This window comes from Filicampus tigris, chromosome 16 (genome assembly GCF_054856515.1).
Source record: "Filicampus tigris isolate MCC_2025a chromosome 16, RoL_Ftig_1.0, whole genome shotgun sequence".
Taxonomy (NCBI): domain Eukaryota; kingdom Metazoa; phylum Chordata; class Actinopteri; order Syngnathiformes; family Syngnathidae; genus Filicampus; species Filicampus tigris.
In genome coordinates, this window is record NC_141232.1 from 5,491,607 (window position 1) to 5,517,002 (window position 25,396).

The following is a 25,396-nucleotide window of genomic DNA, read 5'->3' on the forward strand; positions in this document are numbered from 1 at the left end:
ATGGAGGACTCCCAGTGGGAGAGCATCTCACACCAGAGTGTGCGCTGGGAAAAATGACATTTTCAATCCAACCCACACATGGAAGAGTGACTCAACAAGCACTTAGCGCCTGGGTCCAGCACCTCTGAACATGTTTTATCAAATGTTACTGGTAGCCAGAAAATACCCCAAAAATCGATAAAGAGCAGCTTTATCCAGTCCAGCTGCTAAGAATATTTAATGCCAAATTGTCACGAGGGGTTGTCATCAGGGATGTGGAAATAAAAATCAGAAAAATTGTGTGAGCAAATCAAGTGGGGATAGTGTCGGATTACATGTTGTTACTTCGTCGGTTAATGTTGTTACTTTTTTTTCGGCGAAAGTCGGACATGCTCGGTTAGTGGAAAAGCAAATGACACATTTGCACGAGGAAAGAGAATCAGTCACTTGCGGCTTGTCTTTATTTGGAAGCGGCTTTCAGCGCGGGCGTAATACAGCAGTTGTAGTTAAAAATGACACCCAATTAGTACAGTGCCGAGCGGATAAGTTTTCATTCACTAGGTGCTGAATAGCACTTTGTTACAAGCAATGTCAACCCATCTGCTGTCTCGCGCATGCTCCCGCCATTGTTCCTCTGAAATGTCTTCCTTCCTACTCCCTGCATCTTTTGATGCTGTTTGTGTGCGCATGTGCGTTTTCCTGGACTGGACACGGCGCCCCCTCCCCGGGAGCGCAGGAATTGGCCGCGCTAACGTTTGCGCACGATCTCGCAAGGGCCACTCGCTTGTTCCGAGGTGAATACATTTCTTGAGGGGGTGATTAAATGAGAACATTGCAGAGGAGGTGATAGATGAAAAGAGAGCGAAGGAGCACGAGAAGCAGGAGAGCGAGGGAGAAACTGGGCGGTGGAGAAGTGAAAATTAGCAGGTGGGTGTAGGAGAGCGAGGCTGGCCGAAAGTAAAAGACATGTCATGGGAAAAAAAAAAAAAAGAAAAGAAAAAGAAGAGTTGATGAAGAGTCGAGGAGGAAGAGGAGGACAGTTTTGGTAAAGCTTGGTTGCAGCAATAATAACTGTTACATTATTCAGTGCGACGAAGGCGTAAGCATCCCCTAGACACCTTCCGAAACGCCTCACAGTAGCAATGTAAGGTCACATGGACACATCAATCTATTTTGAAAACCACAGGAGGAAATTGCAATCCTGTCAAATGCTGCGTAATGACGGCGAGAAATGTGTCATTGACTACTTAATTGCTCGGTAATATTAATGAGATACAGGTGGTCCTCGGTCAAGCAGTTCCCGCGCATACAAACGCGCACAAGGGGCGATGCGATATTTCATGTTCGGTCTTAACCTAGCATAGGTGACCAACAATGGTCAAAGCGTTGGTGCTTTATTTATTTATCTTTTTTAATTCAAGAGGAATTGTCAGACAAGCAACAACAGATAAAACAACTGGTTTGAAATTTTATGTTTTTTTTTTTTTTAATTTTCACGTTAATGGGATATCTGTAAAGCAGAAACCCATTCACGTAAAAAAAAAAATGGACACAAGTGTTTTTCACAGGACAGCAACGATGTCTGGTAATATAAGGTGATCGTACAATTTTACGGGTTGACGGTCATAACGGCAATCCAAGGGAAATCATAACTACGACGTGGAAGGCGTAAACTACGATGTGGCCCGCGACAGAAATGAGTTTGACACCCCTGTTAAGGGTGATGGGCTCACTCGCGACGCTAATGAGGACTACCTCTATGAAAAACGGATGGATGGAAATTTCACAGCTGAGACAAGCGTTTGAATGTGTTAAAAAATGTCATTGCTGTCGTGAATGTATCCCTTTTTTGCTCGTTTCATTAAAAACACGAGTGTTTGATGATCCCAGTCAGCATTCGGGTGATGTAGAAACACACTGACGCACATTAGCTTTATTATGAACACTCGCCTCACAGCAAATGTCATTTTGTCTTCAAGCTATGCATACGTTTGAGCATATATGTGACATGTGAACACGGCACAAAGCCAGGCATGAAATAAGCTTGATTTTTTTTTTTTTTTTTTTTTTTTCATTTTCATGATGTGCCCGTCTATTTTTACAGTATCGGTGAAAGAGTGCCCGGGAAGGAGAGCGTGACTCCATCAGTCACCGAGATGGGCGTGTCTCACCCGTGTGGCGGCCTCGTCCCCGGCCCATATTAAAGGCATTAAACACCGGGCCCGGCTTGCCATTAATCAGCCGGGAGGGATGACAGCCTCGCTCGGCTATCGGCCTCCTGCATCGCCGCGTGCCCAGCGGGGCTGTCCTGGCACCAGGTAATATTCCTCTTCCGCAGATAACGGCGTGATCGATCGACCCGAGCTCCTCTGATTGGACTTTGTCGGGGTCTAACACCGCCGTGTCTTTGAGGCTTTTTCCGGGGAAGCCCGCTGAGCACTTTTAGGAGATTCATGACTCACATGTTTTTTGAAAATTGTCAAACCAGTCAAAAAAATCGTTTGAGTGTACAGCAACTAATCGCAATTTTCATGTCGCTTGTCACTCCGGGAAAGAGTAATGACAACCCGCTAACTACTACTACTACTACTACTACTATTATTACTCCTACTTATATCACTGCTGCTACTACTGCTCCTCATGCTATAAAAGTCATTTGAATCGCCAGTTTAATTTAGCGCAATTCTAAACTGCAAAAACTATACAGTGCTGAACAAATTACGGAGTCCACCACGCCTTGTCCAGTGTTACAACTGGCTTTAGCGTCAACCCAATTTTTGTGAGCTCTCAACATTTTAAACTGGAATGAGGAATTTCAACTGAATTCACCTTTTTATCTCCACTCTGAGAATTGAGAAATCATTCAACAATAATTGTCAAAATAAAATGAGGCGTAAATGTAAAAAAAAATGTTGAACAGCCCTAAGCGGCGACACCTCAGCCAAACGCAGTGTTATTAATTTGGAGAACCTTACGGGAAACACACGCGCACATGCACACACTTGTTTGAGCGACTGATGGTGAGCGATGCACACATCAGTCTGATAATTGCTATGGTTAGTGTTTCACTTTGATGAATGTGGCTTCATTAAGGCTCCTTGAAGAGGAGGCAGGTGTCACGGTAAAGTCAATTGAGGTGGGACGCCGAGGGTTCATTCCGCATCGCTAGATGTCGCTCTTCCAATGGAGTCTGGACTTGAGGCTGGCAGAGGAGGTGAGCGAGGTCACACGTGGAGCAGAGTTGGTGACGCAATATCGGGAGGGAAAGGCGATTGTTGTTGTTTTGAAACCAGAATAATCCTTTCTACTTCTCGTAGTCCACCCCCCAAAAAAAAAAATATGCGGTTGTGAAATACAGGCTGCTTTCTACAGATATAAACATAAATATACATTAAAATCATGAATGAAATGTGTCTTTTTAATGTATTCCATTAGGCAACGAGCTCTTTGGATTAATTATTCCTCTTCCCTTTTCACTTCAGCACTTGCCTTGCCTTTCCTTTCTGGTTTCCTTGAGATATGCCTCGGAGCCCTTCCCCCTCCTCAGCAGCAAACTCCTCTAATGTTCTCCATGCTCTTGATTACCTTCTCTTCCATACCGACTTGCCTCGAAGGTTATTTTGTTTTGCATTACCGGGTCAGAAAACACAGTGGAGCGTTCGCCCACCGGCGGCTTATCTCAGCCAACATAACGAGATTTTTGAGAATCCCAGCGGAACTGCCCAACATGTTCAAGATACTTGAGTGCAGGAGGCCTTTTGTAAAGCTTTTGGATCACTCCTCAACATGGCTTCAAAATGATGGAGTCTATTGCGCAATGAAAATACGGTTATGAAACCGGGATGCGTCTACCTCGCCACTCTGCTCTTTAGGTTGTGTTGGAACCAAGATGAAGCCTGCAAAATTACTTATTAATCACCGTGGTGTCAATTGGATTACTTGGTACATATATGTGGCTTGAGGTGTATTTAAACTCCTTCGTCCGACTCAAATTGCTGCAAACGGAATTTTCTATAGATGATCGAATACACCTGAAATAGTGCTGTTAACTGCAAATTGGACCCGACCAAGACAAATCTGCTCCTCCCCAAGAGTTTTAACTATGAAGGCCAATACGTGACGCTTGCCTTACCACTGACCAAAATTGATGGTGTACCGCTCGGTTGTAATAAAAGTAAATGTTCAAGCTCCTGTTTGCCAAGTCTGCTTACGAGATAATGTGTCAAAAGGGGAAAGCCCTGTACAGTGCTAAGTAGGCTGGAAAGTGGCAAATGGACATATATGGTACTAGAGGCAGAAATACTGAAATTGATTTTCTTTCCTGTGCATGTACTGTATACGTGGAGAAAACACATTTCCTGATTTAATGTGTGTATTAAGCCTTGTCATCTCATTTTGTCACACATTTTGTCACACTTCTTGTCGCTTTTGCATGCCTTCTGTTCCTTTCCATTGCTTCTTGTCGCTTCCTCGCCTTGTTTTGTTGCTTTCTCCACATCTCTCGCGCTCTCTTCATACTTATCTCGCCACTTTGGCTACTTTTGAGCTTGTTGACTTTTTACTGCAATTTCGGAATCAGCATGCCAATTTTAATCAGCATGAACATCTAACTCCATGGATATTTTTAATTTTTTTTTTTTTTTTTTATTATAAATGATAATCGTTTCATTTCAGAGGTAGAAGAATTGAATGACCTGTTTAACTAATGAGGTCTCCGATTTTATCAGAGGTACCCAGCATCATGGGATTTTTTTCAGCCCAAGAGATATTTTTTGCCAAAATATGACTTGGGCCATTATTTTAAGTGGGTGACGATATAAGAAAAACAACATCAAGTCTCCGATGTTTTTTGGTACCCGCTCTGCAATCGCTTCCTATTCCCCAGTCAGTCGCTACCGTGTCCGTAAACATTGTTAATGGGGCTGGACAACGTCTCCCATCTTAGACGAGACCCCTGCAGTCGCTAATTGGGATAAATGCAACCCCATGCTTCATTTAACCTCCTCGCCTATATTCCCGCCTGTCTTCTTCGCTCCTGCTCTTCCTTCCAGCCCTCCTTTGCTTCTCCTTAAAGCCCAGCGCTACGCTCGCTCTGTCATTGGCTGCTCCCTTTGCTGGCGCCGCTGTGTGCTTGTTAATGGGCCTCCCCGCTCTTTTGATACCACAGATGTTCTTATAATCAAAAACACAGAAAGTGCCGTGGACAAGTTGTCTGCTCTTCTATGGGTGACCGCCATGCACTTGTTGTGTATTATGTGGATTTACACATGGACACAAATATGCATTGTATTATACAGTCAGGTCAATTAAATGAATTCCAAGCGCAAAGGAAGAAACCTCGAACACTCTGTGGGGTGACCGTTTGCCCCGGCTCATTAGTTTGAGACGGAGAGACAAAGGGTGGACAGAGAAAACAGGACAGAGGGGTTGAGCAGCCAGGGGAATGATGAGTGAACAATGGGCACAACAACAGCCGTATCAAGAGCAATAATAAGCAAGGCAAGGCAGCTCTATTTATATAACGCACAACTAAAAGCAGAGCATCTTAAAGCATTAAGAAACAGCGCACTGAAGACAGAACAAAAGTAGCTTATTAAAATTACAACAACAATAAATAATGGTAGAAAAACTAGTAAGCCCGAATCACTTGTAAACGATAGCAATAATCGCACAGGGAATAATGAAAATCCAATTAATCCATTCCAGAAATGAGAGAATCGCAAACTTTTGGGACACGGTTGGTGCACAAAGCAACAGAGAGCTTGATCCTACCCGACTTAAACCCTAACAAACACCTTCGGAACTGAACTAGAATGTTTTACAATTCAGCGAGTGTCGTAAATATTCATGTGAATCGCTTATTCCATTTCCCATTACCAGAAGCTTGTGCGCATTGAGCCATAGTGAAACTTGAACATACGCATACTTCATATCGCTCCGAGTAAAAAAAAAAAAAACAAAGAAAAAAACAACAACAAGCTAATGCGATATTCTTCATTATGATTTATTAGTGTGTTGGATGCGTTTGGGCTGCGTGCATGTGACGCAGTAATGTATTCATGGCTCTTGCTGCACCATCATTGCTTATGTGATGTAATCTCGTCTCCCCAGGCTTGGACCCCACCTGTGGGAGAGAGCGGAAGGGAGCTGGAAGTGCTTGTGTGATGTAAAATGCCTAATTTGGGGGTGGGGTGATTGATGGTTTAATATTGCAGCCTGCAACCTTGCTGCCCCCACCTACCCAATGAAGCTGCAGGCAGGCACCAAAGTGAGCCTGCGTCTGTGTGTGTGTGTGTGTGTGTATAATGTCACTTCCCATTCTCACTTTCAAAGCCAGCAGGTGGAATTAAAGCAATTCTGAGTTGGTTTTGTGTGTTTGTGGACACACCGTGTGTGTGTGTTTGTGCCGGCGCATTAGCGTCGTCGCGCCGAAGCTAAAATCTATTTAGATATATTAACTGCGGCCCAGAGTCACTGGTCAGTTATTGCAGCCGTTTCGTTGTTTGCTCATTTTGAGCGCTTCTCCCTCATCTCGCCTGTCGTCACCGTTTTCAGAGATGCGGTGTGTCACTTATCCTCTTCCTTTTGCTCCGTTCTTCAAGTTTCATGACATTCCCCCCCCCCCTCATCTTGCAACACATGTTTTGCGGAAAGTGCACGCTCTCAACACGTGATCTTTTTCAGGAAGCGTCAGCTGGGATTTAGTGACATGTTTCCTGGGAATTTGTCAGAAAGTGAAGACCTTTATTACGTTCCTCAGCCGCGCATCCACATGCTGCACTAAAGAATGCTACATTTTACGATCAGTTTGCAATCATTTATTTCCCTCATCGGGGTTATGGCTGCAAAGGAAGTGCCCGAACTCAGATTCAAACTCAGAACTGTGAGGCAGGCGCGCTAACCAGTCGTCCGCCATGCTTCCTACGCTAAACTATGTTGTCAAGCTTAACATGTCCACCCTGTCGTCGTAAATTATCAATTGAAATTTGTTTCACAGTACACAGTCGGCTAGCTAACAGAATCGTGTCGCTAAGTGACATGGTTATAAAATGCTTACGTTAGCCAAAAATGTCCGCCCTGTTAGCACAGTCACACGTGTTGCTGTTTGCACTTACATTGTCTGCTTGCAGTTAATTTATGCTAAAAGTGTGGGAGCTTGACCATTATGCATTCCTAACAGCATTTAGGAATGTTTTTGTATTAGCATTTGTATTAGCATCTGCTTAATACAAAAAAAAAAAAATAGTTAAATGTAAAATCTCAACTTTTGCGGAAAAAGTCCCAAAGGCCTCTTAAGGTGATATTGACTCAATTCAGAAAGTTATAAAAAAAATTGGGTAGTGACTTTTTGACCCGTGAATGTGTTTGTCAGTTAGCGTTAAATTAGAGTCTGACATTAAGCCTTTTTTTAACGGTGGCCCTGTTAGAACTGGCTCCACGCAATAATATGATAAGTGATTTGATGATTTAATATTTACACTGTAGTACTTAAGTCTTTAAAAAAATCTTACTTCAGTATAGTTAGCTTTTTACATGAATTGTTTGTTTTTTTATGCATTCTAAAATACTATATTATATACAATATACCCTATAATAAAATCCCATATTGTTCTATAAAATAGAACATTTGGTGTGAAAAGCTAGAATGCGTCGATTTCATTGTATTTATATATGAAATTGATAGTAATGACCCTGTCAGGCTAGTATCTGTAAGGTCTGTGGGGCCATCGGGCCACCATTAACGTCGGAAGCTGCATTATTTACTGTGGGAAAATCATTTGAAAAATCATCATTTGATGAACACCGCCAAAAATTTGAGGTTGTTTTCCTTTAAACGTTAAAGAAATAATGTCATACCTGCATGTTCTTTTCAGTGCAAAGTCGTGCATGTCACAATATGGGCCAGAATTTTTTTTAATTGCCTTCCAAGGGTAGTTACCTATCAAATCAGAGGTGGCAAATGAGCAAAGTTTTGCTGAAAGTTGCTGAGAGTGTTGGCACGCCAAAAGTGTTTTTTTTTTTGTTTGTTTTTTTTTTTCTTCTACAGTAATGATACTCATTGAAGAAGGTTCTAAATGGGCAACTTAAAGCCATTTTGTCTGCTAATTAATCTTTGGAAACTTTCGTCTTCCTACATACTTCTGTCTCCACCCCTCCACCTCCCCATCGTGCCGAAATGAATAACACCCGGGGAGCAGATAGAGAATTGACATCTGTATTAGTTATAAAAGTTAGACAAAGCGCATTCATCACCACTTTGGTGTTGATTTGTATTCTATACGGCTCTCTGAAGGGGAATTAATCATCATACGCCTGTGAGTCATCTAGCCTTGCAGAAACTATAGTGCCATTATGTTGTTTGTCTATTATGAGCCATAAGGAACGTCTGTCACGGTGAATGCGTAATGCCATGCAGCATGGACAAGTGCAAACAGCGCACCCGCTACTTTTCGGCAAGTTTGGAGAGGCGCGCCCGCACACACAGCACATGTGCAAATGCGGGGCCGCAGCCTCGCATGGTAGTTGTGCTAATATGTTTTTAATGTCTTTGGGAGGCTGTAGACATCTCTAATTTGTTTTTGTCTAAAGCCGTGTGCTTATGTGCATGGGGGGGGGGGACATCAAAGCGGTAAAAATAGCATTTCTCATTAACAAGCCTTTCCTTCTCATTTATTTCCTCACTCGCCAGTTTGTCCACACCAGTTGTGCTTTTTTTTTTTTTTTTTTTCCTTCTCGCTCCCCAGTTTTTTTTTCCCCCCCTCCAACCTCCAACTCGACCTGTGAAGTGCTGAGAAGTTTCTGCAGGAAAGATAATAGTCCGAAGCCGGATTGCCGCTCGGCTGCTTGTTGTTGGACCTCCGCAGGCTTTCATCACTTGCTTGAGGTCAAACAAAAGCCATGTCTGGGAATGAGCCATTGGGTGCCTTTTAAATGTCACAAATTATGTTTCAGACCAAAGAGAAATAGTTTACAGCAACATGTTTTGCGACATTTTCCTCACTTCACCACATTTGACTTTTAACATGCGTCACTTGGCAGTCAAGCTAAAATAAATAAGCATGAAAAAATATGTCCACATGCCATATATGTATTTAATGTGGACACGTTTATGCAGCAATTTGCACACTGATCTATATTTTATTGAAGCAGCTGGACACTTGCCTCACAGTCTTTGTGATTTGTTTCTCCCCATTGCCAAATTTAAATATCAATGTTCTCCAGTTCATCTCTTCTTTTGTTTTTTGGTTACGGGTACGATTTCTCAGTTCTATAGCCAGCCCGTCATGGCGGCATTTGTAATCATTTAAATTTAATTGCCCTCATCCGCTTTCAACTACTGTGAAACACATTTTTATTATTTAATCAAACGCGATGGAACATTCTTGTCATGGATCCCTCCCCCCCTTTGCTCCCCACCCGTATAATGCATGATTTAAATTCCATTATAAAATATTACACCAGGCTGAAAGCATTGTTTTACGTATGTAGTTGAACGAGGAGTTTGTCTCAGATTTTGAACGTCACTAAATCTCTTGAGTTCAGTGAGCATTTGAGGAATTTTGTATATCTTGCTTTTTTTCCCATAGCTTTTTTTTTTTTTTTTTTTGTATTCAACAGGCCAATTCTGAGGCCAATTCATTTTTTTTTTCCAAAATCATTCAGCCCTACTTGCAGTTTAAAAAAAAAATGGATGAATGTAAAATTGTTCATAAATGTGAATGTGAGTGGTTGCTTGTGCAGTTGGCCGGCGACCAGTCCAAGGCATACCCTTCCTCTCTGTCAAAAGTCAGCTGGGATCAATTCCAGCTCACTTGCAACCCTCATGGGGACCAACGCTACAGAAAATGGATTGATGGATATTATGTGGGTGTTACAGCTCAACTATTTTGCAGACTGAGACTGCCGTATGGTAGATGATGCTCGGGAATTGTCATGTTTGAGAGATGTCAGCTTGGCCTAAATTTCTGAATTGCACTCTGGATTCTGTTTCCATAGTAATGGCCAGAGAGGAGTCCAGTGAATAGTGCCAGTGAACATGCATTCTGATGACTGTTTTCAGCCGGCCAGGATAGTTTAGCATCCTCTCTGGAGCATCACTTGCTCAAATAACTCTTGCATATATTTTCCCCCGACAACACTGGGGAATTTTGTCTCTTTGGTTTGCCGGCCAGTTTTAAAGTCAATGTGCCTCTTTTTAAAAACGGTATCAGCGGATGAGAAGAAAAGGAGCAGGGTGATGCAAATCATCCCTCGCCATAACGGAATACATTATTGTCGGCCACTTCACGTTGCTGTGGAAACTGTTTAAGAGTCAGCAGGTCTGCCAAGGGCGTGCAGATAAATGTATGTGAGCGTGTGGGTGTGTTGCCTGTCCTACGTTTTGTCAATTGACAAGCTGGGTGCAATACACTTAAGAGAAGCTGATGAAAATAATGGACGGATGACGAAATTGTAAATAGTGGTGTAGTATGCACTTACGAGACACTTTATTAGGTGCTAGTGACTCATTGTCAAAGCGTTGGATAATTCCTTGACAGTTTTGATTGACACTGTCAGCGTGGTTACATAAAACGTAGCCATGACTCTTGATAAAATGTGCCTTAATTTAATTTGCATTGTCATGCTAGATAGCCATATAGTTAACAAACTAACCAACCAACTAACAATTGAACCTGCCTGCTAGCTATCTAATTCATGCACAAGCTAATCTGCTGCTAGCAAACTAATGGCCGACTAATTATCCACGCACAATCTAACTACCTAACTGTGGGCCTTCAGAAAACCAACCAATTAACTTACGGGCCTGCTAGCTAGCTAGCGAAGTAACACGCTAACCAAAAAAATGGTGGTATGTGTCTTACCATAATCGGTAGAAAAAGAAAACAAGTGAGAGTCTTTTTCTAAACTAGCTAATTACCGGTAAATAACATATCCCCTCCCCCCCATAGTATTATGACTTTATTCTCAGAAAATGACATTTGTCTTGTAAGATTACATCTTTATACTGATAATAATGGGTCACTCGCATCTCAAGGCACCACGGTGGGAGTCGAAACGAATGAAGTTGTATTAGTTTGTGCCTAAGTGTACCTAATGTTGTGGCTTTTGGGTGCTGTAATAGAGTGAGCTTTAAACTCCTCTCTGTGAAGTGCGATTAATTGGCTGCGTTAATGAAAGTGTGAGCTGCGTGGTCACTGATGCAACACACACACACATTCAGACACACGCACACATTGTGTGCACATATGCGCTGTTCTCCCTCTGCAGGCTCATATCATTACCCGCCATTACACCCCCCATTTGGCATCCGCCGGCCGGATCGATGGAGGCCGATAACTCTGTCTCACTCCAGGCCGGCCCATCTATCTCTATCTCGCCAACTCTCATACCTCGCCTTCCTTGTGTCTTTTTCACACCGCGCTCCTCTTTCTCCGCCCGCCCCACCCGCCGCGACGCTCTCCCGCCTACAAACTGTATCAAACCGACTTCAATCGCCGGCCCACCCTCTCCTCCCAGCGTCCTTTGTCACTTCTGCTCGGCGCCAAAGTGTCTCTTCATCTCCCGGTGACCAAATGTGGCCGTCGAGCGTTCGCTAATCTCCCGAATCGTCCCTTGTTTCCAAGACATATTTCCCTAAGTCGTAGTGTGATGACGGGCATATCAATCACCTCGTATTTCCATTTTGTTTCTGACCGGCTTTCGGCTTCACTTTAATGCGCCTCCTCTTCCTCCGCCGCACCCTCCCATGGTCTTTCATCTTCCTCGCAGTCTGTCACCCATCTCGCTCTCTTCTCGCAGTTGCTGCAGCTGCGTCTCTGCACAGCACTCGTCCGATACTTTTGCCTCCTCGTGCACCACTGCCAGTATGTTAATATTAGATGTGTTTCTCTATCTATGGAGTCAATCAACAAAACTTTGATGACAACTCTGGCCGGCAATGGATCAAATGTAAGGATTCAAATTAGGATTGAACTCGAAAGCGGCGATGAAGCGACCCCTCGCGCCCCCTTTTTCATGGTTGACTCATTGAAATGAGCACATCAGAATGGAAAGTATGGCGGTAACCGAGCGTGCTTTCTTGTGCTGTGTGACTAGTTCATTGTTCGCCGTTCCTAACCTTGAAACCTCGTATGTCGGTACCGTCCTTAATCAAAGACCCTCTCTATATGTGAGCGTTGATTAACTGCATTTTGACAGCTGTTGTCTCAGTCTCAACTAGTTACACATCTGAAGAAGTCGCCAGCGAATGCAAGTTAAGCTATGTCCACACTCCGTGAAGTATAAGTCACAATTCCTGCAGCTAGCCTGCTCAGTGCAACCCTGGCATAACATTCTTAGCTCAAATCAAAGCAGATTTCCGTCATCCCGATGCTTGAGAGAGGTCTGACAAGGATGAAGGCAAGCGGCAACACCGTGTCTCCTGCACCGACTGTCTTCCCCTTTACTCACTCTGTAGAGAGATCTAATGACGCTCTTGCCTTGACTGTGCTCCTCCGTGATCCTAATTTAATTTGGATGGAGCGAGTCTTTCAGACGTCTACAGTCAGGCTCCCCTTCCATGGATTTTTAGCTTCGCCAGTCGCCGGTTTAATGGCAGGAGGCTATGCCACGGATAGACGAGCGCAAGGATAAACACATCTGTCACTGCATGTTCTCATGGAAAAGGAGCCATGATGGAGGGAGAGTGCAGCAGCTTTTTACGAGAGGAAAAGTTGCCGCGCAAATACTCTCTTGGTTATGTGGCAAATAGATATGTGGCAAGTGTTGTTGTGTGGCGAGCGGTCGTTTGTTTGGATATGGCGTGGGAGTATTTGTTCTACGTTCAGTACTGGAAACGACGACTGTTTTTTCGGCCTCTCGTCCATAGTCAGCTGGGATATGTTCAAACCTATCCAATACCAGTTGTTTTTATTCTGTGGGAAATTAATCCGTTGTATGTTTTAATCAGAATGTTGGGCTCATGTTTGGTGGCCCATCACCAAAAAAAGGGGACGTGCTTACTTGTTCTACAGCTCAGTGGCGGCTGCCACGAACGGTCCAGTCGCTTGTAAACATATTTTGATGAACGGCATAGAAGCAAATAAAAACAACTGATGAAATATTTAATTCACGATTGTGCCATTCCGATGACTGCAGTTAATAGTAGCAGCCCTGCGCTTTCAAAACCCACCAAAGGCTTGTCTTTTAATGCTGGCTCCCCGCGTCAGGTTTGAAGCTGAATCGCTTGAGGAAATTGTATATGAAAAAAAAGTTGACTCATTTTCTTTGCTAAAAAAAATTCACAACCGACCACTCACAGGGCCTATTTGATCAGCTCACTAAAATATCTCTTGTTCACTCTCGCTACATATTCCATCCCATAGCTTTCCGTGCGGTGACATGTTGTAACCGAATCCAAACGTCAAGTGCAGCATGATCTTTGACCCTCACGGGGCACAACACTTACCACAGCTTCGGGAGGGCGTAAAAGGAACAGTGCTGAAGTCAAGCGGAGAATGTGCGCAAGGCCAAATTTGATAGGGAACGCCCACATTTTCGGGCTGCTCCACCCAGCGTGCGTATCCGGCATGACAGATTGAGTGGATGGGAGAATCAGCGCAGCCAGAAAAGTGTGCAGCTGTCCGGCTTCTCCTCTTACGCACATGGGAGAAAATGGCCCTTAATGCATAACATCAAGTAACACTGTGTCCTCCCTTTTTCATACAGTGGCTCCTGCAACTGATTATCGCCTTGGGAGGACCCTGCCGGAGCAGTGAGAGCCGCAGTTGCTCCTTAACTCATGTAAGAAGACTTTGCTTCCACGTTTAATGTGATTCAACTGTTTGTGTACTTCTGATGACCGAGCATTGCGCGTAATGAGAACAAATGTGGTCACTTGAAGAGAGATGCTCCAACATATGGACAAAATGTCCTTTCGCTAGTTTTATTGCACACACAGCGGCTCGACCATACACCGAGAATAAAGCTCTTGGAAGATAATAATAAGCAATGTTGAGGTAGGAAAGGCCAGAGGGACCTTGTCTGTGACCGTCCTGGTATTGGTACACGAGAACTGTCTGTTCTCGGTCTGGACCAGTAACACAGAACTGGTGACGTAACTAAAGAGCCTGGAGGGATAAAAGGACGTTGTGCAAGGTGTTTCAATCGTATGAAACAGTAGGAATATTATATAGTAACCCGTTACAAAAAGTAATGCCTATACAAATACAAAAGATGTTCTTGTGCACCCGAAATTGTGAACAACAACAATCATAATGAATGTTAATGCATGCAAGAGCCCACAAAATAGAATGTAGTGTTTCCCACCTGCGCAGGGACGTTTTTTTTCTCCCGCCTGGTCTGCATACCGGATAATTTTATCGATCGTGTCCCATCTGCAGTGTTAGAAACACTGAATACGCCCACACTCACCCAGTTTATTTTGTTTGGTGAAAAAATGTCGCCGTGTAACCATCATTATGATTTGAGAAGGTGATCTTAACCATTTGAAATGTGATCATAGCTAATAGGTAAACAGTTGCATCCGCAAATCAAAGCCTGATTTGATCAGTGTTGCCTGCAAGTCAACCTCGTTAATACGAGCTTTCTTATAAAACGGCAACAATGACTTGAACTCGCTTACCAGGAAGCACACTGTGCACACATTTGCAACAAAGGCGCAGTGAGGCAGTTTGGATGCTCAAGCGACAGACGAGGACATTTTGCTCAGATTCAAAAGCTCAAGGCCTCAAGTATGACATTCTATATAAAACATGAAATCTCAATGCGGAGCTTGGGTTTGAAAAGTCTCTACTTTGTACTCGCTGTTTGTACTACTAGCTGCTAAAGGTCTGTGGATTTTCTTTGTTGCAATTCCACAGCCAGTTATTTTTTTCTTGATCATAGATTATCTTTCACTTGACAAAGATCACAGTCGGGCTCATCACAGCCACTGAAAGATGTTTTGCGCCGATTATACCATAAAATACAAAACAACTCATTATCAACTATCCCGGAGCATCAAAGAAATGTGACTCACTACGCTGCATAGTGCATAGGGAAGGTTTTTGTCAGTCTGGTGATGTGTTGTTATCAGTGCATCCAGTATCTGGGAACGTTTGGGTACCAATGCTGTACAGAGGCACAGTATTGGCACTGATATTGATATTTAAGGTCCTTTGTCTTTTCGCTGTACACTTTACACCCTGCACACATGTGTTGGGTTGTCTTTGCCCTCAGGGTGAGGGTCATCACTGTGCCGCAGAGAGGTCGTCGTTATTTTCGAACCAGTGCAAGTATGTGAATTGAAGACGAGCTTTTGGTATCCTTGGCTCTTTCAGGTTTGTTTGGCTCGAGAACAATATATCACAAAGCCGCTCAGCTACAGTACCGCGTTTCCAGCAAGTAGACAAATCACCTGTGTTGACGCCGAGGCCTGAAATAAAGCCAAGAAAGGCTATAGATCCTGACACTAAGATAAAAGTAATCAGAATCTCCAGATTAAAGGCCTGGTAAATTTATTGACGTCCGATAAGAGCTTCAGGTCTTCTACTCTGTTGTCTCTTGGACACTAAGCTGTGGTGGATGCTTTGCATGGGCACTCACATTTATTATTTGTTGATTTACATAATTCAAAACCATGTCTCCCTACTACACAGTCCGGTGGACGTTGAACAGAGTGAGTTCCCCTCTGCTGACAAAGTTAGCGTGTCAATCTGTACCCTAGCTGCTCTTGCCCTTACTTTTACAGCTAACTTACCAACCAATTGGAACAGAACATGGTCCTAGATAGCCATCTACCTTCACTTGAGCTTGCTTGGTAAAGCCCCCAATGGTATCACGCTAAACCCACCAGTCTTTTGCGGCTATATCCCGTTGATTGCAACGGTCCCCAGAGAGGCTCCTGGAAGCCCCAGATGCGCTCGCCGTCGGGAGATCCGGCTACATCAGTATGCGCGAGGGGTACGGCGGGATCCAACGGATGGATCCTATTTCAGCTGATCCAGCACTCTTGAGATGTGGAAAGTCGGAAAGAAAAGACTTGGTGCACCTGGACAAATCTGGAGTGTGATGTCATTGGAAAAGGTGAGAAATGAGAGCCAGCGGGAGGTAGAGCAAGAGAGAGCCAGATGAAGAATAGAATATATTTGCCCTGTTCACACCGATCTGTTTGTGTGGGAGTGCATTAACATCGATGTGGGCAGGAGAGGAGGCTAAGTATGCAAAGCAGTGTGAGGAAAGGCAAGTAACTCCTTAGCAGCTGTGCAAAAGGACGAGCCGTTTCCTTGACTTTTGCGGAGGCTTTTGGACCGCTCGGAGGAGGTTTCTATTATTTCTACTTGAGGGTTATCTCAAATGCAAGTAGGGAGATTTTCACTCTCAAAGGACAACCTGACGGGTGAATTTGAAGCTCCGTAACAATTGCCCAATTTACTATATTTCATCATCCAGTAAAGGAGATTTAAAGACATGAAACGGCATCTGTGGTGAAAGTCTGCAGCCAATTAAAAAAAAAAAAAGAAATGACAAGTAGAGTGTGTCTGAATGCATAACACTGAAACAAATCAGGAGCCAATTAACTGTAAGTGTCTTATATGGCGAGATTTTAACAAAGAGTTGGTAAAAGCTAGACGACAACACTTTTCTGAAATCATGAAGAACCTCAACAATCGGCGCTTTCTATTTGCTGCGGTTGACAAACTCACAAATCCGCAAACTCAAATATCGCCAGAGCTCCTCCCAACGGATAAATGCGATGAATTTGCTTGCCATTTCAGTGAAAAGAACCATACACATTTACTGTACCCCAAATAAAAGAAAACGCAACACATAGCCATTCATGTTGTAAACCACTTGCAACAAAAGTGAGTACGCCCCTAAGCGAAAATGTCCAAAGTGTCAATATTTTGTGCAAAAAAAAAAAAAAAAACTGCAAGGGGCGTACTCACTTCTGTGAGATATTGCACATGCTGCACACAACAGCATTCTGACGACTACAAAATCACTGCGTTTCCTCCAGTGCCACGTGACACACTGTACTTGTGTTAATTTCTGTTCAATTATTCAGCTGCACAGTGCGCAAATGTCACAAATGCTATTTATGTGGGAGTACGCACTAAAAATTCTCTTGGCTGTCTTGCGTTGCGTAAGAGATGACTTGTGTTATCTTGTGATTCGGCGCTCGTCTTCGCGGGGAGGTGCGCAGCGCTGCGAAATAATGAGCTTGCGTGGCCAGTCCGAGTTGGCGCGTACGCGTTCATGCGATTGTAAATGTGTCCGCGTGCGTGCTCGCTTCCTCTTCTCCGGCAGTGTTGGTTGGAGGGTTTCTGGCAGTAAAAAGAGGTTTTGAAATCCAAGATTTGAACGTCTTCATGTAAGAAGTTGGTTTGATCAATGTCTGCGGCGCATCTCACTTGCTTTAGGGCAGAGTGAACCGCTGATAGATGAATTCCTCTGTGTGTGTGTGCGTGTGCGTGTGTCCAAGTATTGATGCGTAGGTGAGTACTAGAAAAAAAACAAAACAAAAAGTCTGAGTCCAAATCTGTGTGTGTGTGTGTTTGTGTTTGATTTCACGCTCGCAATAATAGCGACTTTCCAGCGTGGAGACCGTGTGGGCGTTCGGGCCAGCTTGTGCATCATGTGTCTCGGTGTGCGAGCTCTAATTGAATCCCCTCATTCCGAATCTCTCATTAGTATTGTCTTACTCAATGCTTGCATCGGCTGACACGGACACCAGCGAGTCTGGACTTGATCAGCCGCTGCAGCCCGGCGGTCGGGCCTCGTCGGGGGGCCCCGGAGCCCGGCAGCCGGCGGAGGAGCCCGCGCGCAGACAAAAAACCTTTTAAAGGAGCTGGCAATCCGATTAAAGCCCTTGCGAAGCGCTGTTGATGTCGAGATAAGTGTTCTAGCGGGGGATCAACTCTGAAAGCACTGCTTCATTAAGCGAAAAAAAAACAAAACAACAAAAAAAAAACATCAACAAAAAAAAAAACCCTCACATTTCTGAGTGCCTCATATTTGGGTTTGTGCATACATGTCAAGGCGATAAAATGGCGAGGAGAAAAGCACACGCGCAAACACGGACACGCTCGGCTGCCACGGCGATGTGAAATAATGACGCTAGATAAAAGACGGCGACGCTGCTGCTGACAGTCTGATTGGTGCTTGATGAATAGGTGCGAGAGTTTATTTTTACTCTTTTGATTTGCAGAAATATCTTTTGCTTGTGTTTGTTGACGACCGCACTTTTTCCCAAAACAGGTACGACTTGAAAAGCCTCCATATTTATACCCAGAGTGTTCTGGCAGCGCATCACTAAGATGATGGATGATGTCTTCATCGGGGGCCAATTCCCTCAAGTTGCGGTTTAATGGCTGGACTGAAAAACAAGATTACACTTAATGGACGTTCACTCTCGTCCAGAATTAACTGCAGGCTAAACACGTGCAACTTAAAACACGATGCCGAGGGCTTCAATAAATAAAGCACAACAGCTACTCGAGATATTATATTTCCTCAAATAGTGCCCTCCAATTGATGTCGAACCCCAAGTAGGGAACATCTCCATCAAATACAGGTCCCTCTCATTTTTTTTTTTTAGAAGTTTAAGTAACTCAATTCAGAAAGTGAAACTTGTATATTATAGACTTTTTAAACACATAATGAAATTATTATAGATATATAAAGTATATGAACAATACAATTCTCTCCTTATTCTCACCCATTTCATTTTCTTCGTAGCTATCCGCGTCTTCCTCGACAATCGCGCCATGTTTTTGCGGTTCCTTATACGGAGCCTCAAAACCCATTACACTGTCTTTTTTATTCCCCATTGCAGTAAGTCTGTCAACGTGCATTACTCAGTCGCCAACAATTTATTTTTGTATTGTAACAAGTACTACATAACCGAGCAGCATGACCGAAGCTCAACTTGCCATCTCTGTCAACATGTTCCACTTCTTCCGTCGGCAAACTAGTCGGGACCTAATTTCCTTTTGCGTTAGTACTTGCATCAAACAAAGGCGGTCTTCGTCGTCACCATAGAAACGGAACTCCATTGTAAACCGATGACTCTCTGTTTACATTACTATATGCACTTTAATTATGCCTCCCTCCTACTTGGAACGCTTGAGAAAATGCTGAACATTTGACCCGTAGTCTACAGTATGTTGTGGTTGCCTGTGACCTTGCATTTCTAGCTTAACCTTCTGTTTATTATTGTGGGTGTAGCTTGCAATAATGTGCAACTGCACCGCATCATACAGAGAGAGCTGTTTCTTTTAGGATTTTGGCCCTCGTTGATAGACGGACGAATGATTTGATAGCACTTTGAATATGATGTAGTGCTCTGCTACTAATCCAATACCCCTGTGACGGTGTCCATCAAAGCGGTATTATTTGTAGATGCTGAATTTTCAGCTCTTGTATTGGATCTCGTCCCAAGTGATTGAACCGGCTGCCAACCCGCAAAGGCATAGACACGGATACATGTTAGCCACATGCGTGCATCTGTAAATTGAGAATTTGCACGAGTTCCAGGCGGTCGGCATTCGGCGGGATTGATAGGTAATAAAGTGAGACAACACTCAAATGTCGTCCTGTAGATTTGATGATCAACAATGTTGGAACGTTTGTTTTGAGCTCTTCTGATATGAGGGACCCGACTTTGTTTGAACGATTGTTTTTTTTTTTAATGTTTTGCCTGCATGATGCGGTCAGTGAACATAGTGAACACTTCAAGCTGTTAATTGCCACTCCCACTTGAAGTGTACTGCCTAAATAATCATAAAACAAAGAGAACGTCACCATGTGTTTGTTTTCAAAATCAACCACAACAATTTGCCTTAAGAATGCCCCCCCTAGCTTGATGATATTGCAAATTAGCATCTATGTTGCTTTTAGAGATGTTTGATAGCACTTTTTTTTTTTTAGATCAATACCAGTCAGAGTACTCAACACTTTAGTACTCACAAGTAACAGATACCACTATTACTTTTGATACATAACTTTGTACTAATTCAACGTCAGATACTTTTAAGAAAAGACATTTCATTCATTTCTGCCAAAAGTCAGAACAGTCACTCTGCAATAGAGGAAGTTAAGTCCCAAATAAAACGCAAACAACTAACTCTGAATGTAGGATTCATTTGTAATAAAAAACAAAAGTCCAAAATAAAACCGACTGCTCGCTGCGTTTTAGTCTTTGTTCAAAATGAAGTGCAAAATAATACATGTTCAACTGTTAAACTTGACAATAAGGAGTTGGAAAATAGGGCGGGTTATCACAATGCAAGTTTTTGATCTGAGCTGATATTGATGAATATTGTTTTTTTTTTTTTTACCTATTCAAAAGAAGAAAAATAATAAATGGATTAAAGATAAAAATATATTAAAATACATCCATACATAGCCCTATGTTGCCACAGAGAATTTTTGAGACACTATTATGAACCCCGCGTTTGTATTACAAGCTTGGTCAGGGATCAAATGAAGTTCGTATCTCAAAGCACCACTGAAGCAAGGGCCCTACTCTTCCCTGTCCAGTGGCGACGTTAATGACCTCTCGACGCTACCGCTGCTCTAATTAGGAAGTGAGCATAGCCAGTGGACTCACTTAACAGGTATGCCGGTTTCCTGTCCCCTCCTTCATCTGGCTTTGACCTTTTAGACGTGGCCTTTTCCTGTATAGTTGTCCTCGGGGTTTGAGGACGTGGGCAGAGCTGGACTGTATACCGACTGGATCGATGGAGCCGCTTTCAGACACACCTGCAGTACCCGAGGTGGCCTTTGTGACACAGAGATAAAGACAAACCTCTCCCCAGGCTGTGTCGGCCAGTCTTCACCTCGCTGCCAAGCCCCCCAACCCCCCCCCCCCCCCCCCCTCCCGTTTCCTCCCCCCGAGCCCACACGGAACAAAACGGATAAATCAACCGCGCGAGACAGGGTCCATGCGTGTGGGGAGTAATACTAATAGTTCCGATATGACAGTGACAATATTGTAACTTAACCTTTTTCTTAAAGGCAGAATGAAATCCACCCATCCGCCTGCGCCGGGGCTGTGCTGAGACAGCCGAAAGAGCCGGAGGGCGGGGTCCATGTATATTTACCAAACCTCCGCTCGATCCATCACCAGGCGCAGCGTGCCGGCTCCACCTGTCTATCAGCGTCCTCTCACATTCCCAGGCCACTTCCTCTCCTCCGGCTACTTCACAGACTGCCTTACACTTGATATGTGGGAGATATCACTCCCCCCCCTCCCCACTCACCACCACCACTCGCTGTCTTCTCTGACACGGGGCTTTTGTTGCTGACGCCAGTCTTCCACCTTTTCCGCCGCCGTCTCGCTCCTCTTTATCCCTCAGTTTCACATCCAGCTCTGGTGTGTTTCCCTAAAGCTTGTGCAACGCAGAGGGAGCGTGTCAGTCTGCTGTCCAAGCAGGTTGAAGAGGGTAATTTGAGTCCCACAGGCGGCCGTGGGGTCTTGGATGTAGTTTTTGGAAGGTGTGCTGACAGTCAGCACTCTTGCCGCTGATCGCGCCAAAGTCACAGAGATGGCTGAGATGTGTGAAAGTCCTCCTTGCGGAGAGGCTAAGTGTAAATGAGCTCAGACGAGAGCGAAGGTGGAGTGATTGCAGCTTCATCCGCAGAGACAGACTTGACAGGGATGTCACTTTCCACCGGGGGGGGGCTAAGTTTTGGGCGACTTTGGGCCACAGTCCATTTGCACCTGACAAAAGACGGGAACGATTCAACTCGAAACGCCCGGGATGAAAGGCCTTTTCTTCGATGACGTTCAAAGAACTCCGAAGAGGAATGATCGATTATGATTCGATTGTTTCTAAATCGGTGGAAAAAGCACTCAAACTGGTGCTTAAAGTTATGCGGAAAATGGGGGGGGGGGGAGAAACAACAGAGAGAACGGAGCTAAATGCCTTTGCGGTGAGATACACGCGCCAACATGTCCTTATTTGCGGTGACAAGTATGCTACAACAATGACAATAATTGCGTTGTAGATACAGTAGTCAAGGGGATGCGGGTGAAGTGACGCTGACTTTGCCAGGAACCAATTAAGTGCATGCAAATGAAGTCATCTATTCGGGACTTGGTTGTGTTTCCAGTCCTAAGCATATGTCACTATGCTAAAACGTAGCCACAAGGGAATGGGCATTGTAGAGTGACATGCTAACTTTGTTCATCTGGGCAGCCACACTCCATTCACTACCAATGTGTCTGTATTCTTGTAAATATTGTGTTGTGTTTTCGACAGTAGTTTGTTTGTGCGCTTCCTTTGCCGGCCCGGGAAACCAAATTAGCAAAGGCCGTTGAATATATATCGGACTTGGTTCTAATCAGTCGTAAAATATTGTCAGCATGATGCTAGGCGGTAGACTGACTTGCTAACTTGTCTGGCTGGGGAACCTCACTCCATTCACTTTCTACTTTATCTTTGTTTTAGATATACTATATATGGTATTTCAATATTACCTATGAACTTTGTATTCTGGTTTCTAACGACATTATGGATAGGCTAATTATGCCCATCTGGGGAACCACACTCCATTCACTTTCGACCAGTACTGGCAGTAAATTAGTCATTCCGCTCACTACCTTTTCGTCTCTCGTAGGCAAAAAAAAAAGAGAGTACAATATTTACCATGACAATTTGCGTTTTCATTTCTACATCAATCGGTTTCGGCAGCAAACTAGTTCAACGCTAACTTTATCCCAAACAGCCTCACTCCATTCACTTTATTGTGCTGCCAAACCAAAGTGCTTGTTTGCTGTTTTGGTTTATTCGTCAGCAACGTGACCTTACAAAACACAACACATTACGCCACATTTGCACAATTGCTATAACATTGCTGCGTGGCGAACGGGCACCGAAAAAGTTTGCAAAGAACTCGCGCACGCCGCAATCCCGAAAAGGGAAGCGGCCTGGAGTTTGAGTGGAGTAGACAAGCGTCTGTTATAGAAGCCGTTTTAATATGTTAGCCCGTCTCCCTGCTGGCTCCCCCTCCCCCTCCCAGGGACGGCACTAATGCCATTAAGTGTGGGACAGATCTGTTCCATGTCTGCAGGCCTGCCAGTCTACTGGTCTGCCCTGAGACCACTCTCCATCTAATCCCATCCTCTCTCTCCCCCACTCTCCCGCTCTCCCACTCTCATCCGCACCAGAGACAGGAAGAGGCGTCCGGGAGAAGGGGAAAAAAAAAATAAAAAAAAAAATCTAATAAATAAATGAGAGGATGCAAGGGGAAGAAAAAAAAAATATATAAATTAAGTTCTCCGTTCTCGTAAATCATGTTGCCAACTTCCAGTAGACAGGAAGGCGGAGCTTAAGGACAGAGGGCGTATGGGGAGAGAGCGAGGTTGAAGGCAGAGAGCGTTTGAGGGAATACGGGAAGCGTTTCTCTTCCACCCTCAACCTAAAGCCTGTCTCTGGAGACTTGGTGGCGAGGTGTTTTTAATTGATTTTTGATTAGGGGGGTTGGGGGGGTGGTGGGGGGGGTTGTTGTCCATTAGTGTCGATATGGAAGAGAGAGCAGCACTGAGACACTCCCTGAAAGACACTGCAAAGCAAATGACAAGTAAATGAAAGCACATTTGATATGCACCGATGGGACAAAACATGATTCTTTAATTCACACTACTAAATGCCGGACTTGAATTCTGTACAATTTTGGTTGCATTTGACGTGTAGGATTTCAACGTGGACACTGATGTCTTTTTACCTCGCTATTCTTGACACCACTTAACTTTGCAGAAGAAAAGTTAGGGGACGGTGGTTGTCACTTTGAATACATTGACAATACATTGAAATGTGATCGCGGCTTATGTTGTCATTTCAAAACAAACGTACCCATCGGAAATCATGTAAAGTCAATTCATTGCATTATAAAACATACATTAAAGTCCCCATAAAGCACAAATAAATGTCTTGGAAAAAAAAAATAAAAAAATCAAGTACAGATGTTTAGGTTTAGTGAGTTTGTTCTCCTCCCACATTCCGAAGACTTTGAATTGTCCATCGTTAAATCTTTTTGATGGCCACTGAGTTTACATCTGACGGGATTTGATTACAGCATGATGCAGCTATATCGAATAATAAACCTTTTATTGTTCAATGAATTCCTCTCTGACAGGGTCAATCAAAAATGAAGATTATTAATGAGATTGCATTCATATTTGAGGGTACCTAAGAAGAAATAATAATTACTACACTGTAAAAAAAAACACAACTTGTATTTTTTGGGACTGAAACAGTAATGTAAGTTGGAACAACTTTAGAATATCAATTATTGACATACTGTACAATGCAACAATTTGAGTTGGGACAACAAAGCAAGCAAGTTGTTGGCTCCAAAACACATTCGCCGAGTTTCTTTAGGACAACTTTATTTCTTTGTTATGAAATGTGGGAAAGACAGTTTTCACAACAGCAAAACTTAAAATATTTAGTCGAAGTGCCCAACTTAAAATTTTATTGGTTTAGTGCCTTGAAATTTTGAGTTCACCCAACTTTCTTTTTTTTTTTTTTTTTTTTACATTGTAGAACCTTTCAAGGGCCCTAAAGATACTCTTTTGTTCATTGATGGTAGCAGGAAATGGCTTGCACCGTGGTTCTGTAATAAGGGAGGGGGTGGGGGGGGCGGTTGGCGTATCAACCAAATCGCCACAGGGGAGTGTTCAATTCCCATCTCCCATCTTTTCACAGAACTTTTCTTTCAATCTCTTCTCCTCTCACTCTCTAATTCAGTCCTCTTTCCAGTAGATCATTTACGTGTGTTTTCGTACAATCCATTGCTGCGCCTATTTACCGTTTCCTGCACGATCGTGAACTCTACATCACCCCATTACGGAGCCAACATTTCTCCACGCGTACCAATAACCTTGTGTTCTCTGCTTCCCAGAATGTGTTGTTTTATTTTCCAACAACCCCCCCCCTCCCCTACACACACACACAACCAAACCCATTGCTTTCATTCTTGCGTGTTGCTTTTCTCATCTGTATTATTAATCAGCCATCGAGGGCGAGAGAAAGTCCCTTAAGCTTCAGCCTCACACACACACACACGCACGATGCTTTCACAATGACTTGAAACATCCCCAAAAACGCTTTCATTGGAACCAGATGTTCCCGCCATTCTGCCAGAATTCGTAGCCAGACGACGAGTCTCCAGTATTTCTCCGTGGTGCGTTTATTTACCCACATACATGAGCATAATGAGTCTCAAGTGCAGTTTTTACGGCATTTTTCCCCGCCTACGATATTGTCATGCTCATGAATAATACATCTGATTTTTACCTTTGGCTTTTCAAAACAGCAGCCCCTTTCCCATTCATGACAGAGCTCAGGGTTAATACTGTAACCATGACAACAGAAGACACACATTTAAGTGCCACAAAGTATCCTTCTTGATGAAGACATCCATGCAT

The 25,396-nt window shown here is 43.7% G+C and overlaps 1 protein-coding gene across 4 annotated transcripts in view; it reads left to right on the plus strand.

Annotated features, from left to right (window-relative positions):
- The window catches only part of adgrl1a (adhesion G protein-coupled receptor L1a), a 195,178-nt gene that overhangs the window by 24,152 nt on the left and 145,630 nt on the right, over positions 1-25,396 (plus strand). For 2 of the 4 annotated variants that reach the window (XM_086055035.1, XM_086055040.1), the window contains exons 4-5: positions 2,084-2,297; positions 13,687-13,761. The gene's annotated coding sequence lies outside the window, so the exon portion shown is untranslated. The remainder of the gene's footprint in view (positions 1-2,083; positions 2,298-13,686; positions 13,762-25,396) is intronic. The other 2 variants (XM_086055036.1, XM_086055041.1) reach the window with 1 other exon arrangement.